The sequence below is a fragment of the Amblyomma americanum genome, chromosome 1, assembly GCF_052857255.1.
Source record: "Amblyomma americanum isolate KBUSLIRL-KWMA chromosome 1, ASM5285725v1, whole genome shotgun sequence".
Lineage (NCBI taxonomy): Eukaryota > Metazoa > Arthropoda > Arachnida > Ixodida > Ixodidae > Amblyomma > Amblyomma americanum.
Genome location: NC_135497.1, coordinates 320,932,635 through 320,934,826, shown reverse-complemented (window position 1 = coordinate 320,934,826; position 2,192 = coordinate 320,932,635).

Below are 2,192 nucleotides of genomic sequence, written 5' to 3'. Positions count from 1 at the left end.
TAAACGCTACTAGCGCTATCATTATATATCAACAAAACACATGATCGAGCAAACCGATAAAGAAAGATTCAGTTAGACGGGCAGTGTCACAGGGCCGGCTAATGCCCCGCCGCGGTGGCTCAGTGGTTAGGGCGCTCGACTACTGATCCGGAGTTCCCGGGTTCGAACTCGACCGCGGCGGCTGCTTCTTTATGGAGAAAAAACGCTAAGGCGCCCGTGTGCTGTGCGATGTCAGTGCACGTTAAAGATCCCCAGGTGGTCGAAATTATTCCGGAGCCCTCCACTACGGCACCTCTTTCTTCCTTTCTTCTTTCACTCCCTCCTTTATCCCTTCCCTTACGGCGCGGTTCAGGTGTCCAACGATATATGAGACAGATACTGCGCCATTTCCTTTCCCCCAAAAACCAATTATTATTATTATTATTATTATTCGCCTTGAGACGTTGTAATACTGAAAGTATTCTGTCTAATATGGGATTGGACTTCTCTGTTTTGATTTTTTTTTGAAAATTCAGTCAACTTTTTCAGAGTTTATTCTTTAAAAAGTCTGCTTCTTTTGGCGAATATTTTTTCCTACAGAAAGATTGTTGCCTTTTTTCAGAGATCTGGCGCATCATTGTGCGCTCAGTACTCACGTTCCGGTCACGTATTTTTTGTTAACACTAGTTGTTAATTGCTCTCCACTACTGCCTAATAGGGCGCACTATTTTGTGTTATACTTCATTTGGTCAATGAGTTACCTCAGATCGGGGGTAAACAAAAGTGAACAGACCGCAAGAACTGTGATGGAACTAAAGCCCCTTGATATTGAGAGTAGCAACACTCTCCTCCTCTGCCGCCCTTTCCTCCGCGACTATCCCCGCTCACCCGCAGTGCGCGCTGCGCACGGCACGCTTCGAAGGCCATCGCACGCTCGCCGGCTCGATGTGTTCGCTGGGACACGTGAGCGCGCCTAAGTTCGCGTTTTTTACACGCTCTATTATTAAACGCAACCACTAGAAATTGATGCGACATGCGCTACTCTGCCGCGAGCCACGTTTATCACCTTCTCGTTCGAGCAGAGGATCGCTGCGAGCAGCCGAGGCGAGCGGACGCGTGTCACATGCGCTCCGCAGTTTTTGGGCTTTTTGACACATCAAATGCCCCGCCGCGGTGGCTCAGTGGTTAGGGCGCTCGACTACTGATCCTGAGTTCCCGGGTTCGAACCCGACCACGGCGGCTGCGTTTTTATGGAGGAAAAACGCTAAGGTGCCCGTGTGCTGTGCGATGTCAGTGCACGTTAAAGATCCCCAGGTGGTCGAAATTATTCCGGAGCCCTCCACTACGGCACCTCTCTCTTCCTTTCTTCTTTCACTCCCTCCTTTACCCTTCCCTTACGGCGCGGTTCAGGTGTCCAACGATATATGAGACAGATACTGCGCCATTTCCTTTCCCCCCAAAACCAATTATTATTATCATTGACTCATCAAACCCTACTGGACCACCAAAATATTGGCTGGGATCGATGCCGGAACGGAAGAGGATCACGAGGATCCCAAATCCAAGCCGGTGGGTCCAACATTTTGGATTTTATCGGACTTTGAATTTCCCACGTGGTCGGCCAAACTGTAGGCCTAACAAGGCCTAGCACGGGAGCGGGGCTCCACGGGCTCCCCGGCCTCGGCCCAAGGTAGAGACGACCCGGAGCGATGTCCCGATCGACTAACGTTAACCTTGAGCAATCATCGATGAGAGGACCGACTGATTTTACGGCGGAAACCCAAGAAACCATGGATGAAGATTTTCACGATGCCATCAAGCCCGACTTCGTGCAGGACCGAAGCGAGCACGCGGCAGGCACCCAAGACCCGAGAGGCAGCACCCCAGTGGCAAGAAGACCACAGGCAGAAAATAGCAACGACCAGGATTGGGAAGTCGCCATCATGTCCAAGAGACAGAGGAGACGCCAGCGACACGGCAACGGACCGAGCGGCCTAGAATTGGCGGGAAGGGCGCTAGGGAACGGAAATTCCCTAGGCGACGTAATGGTCACAGATGGCGCGCCAGCTGCGCCTAAAAGAGGAGGAGAGGGAGTGCCGCGGAGTAGACTGCCTCCGCTCCCCAAGGACGATTTAAAGATAGTGCTCAGACCGAGGGGACTTGCAGTCAAGAACCTGCAAACTCACCAAGTAGCGCCAGCGGTGGTAGCGGCC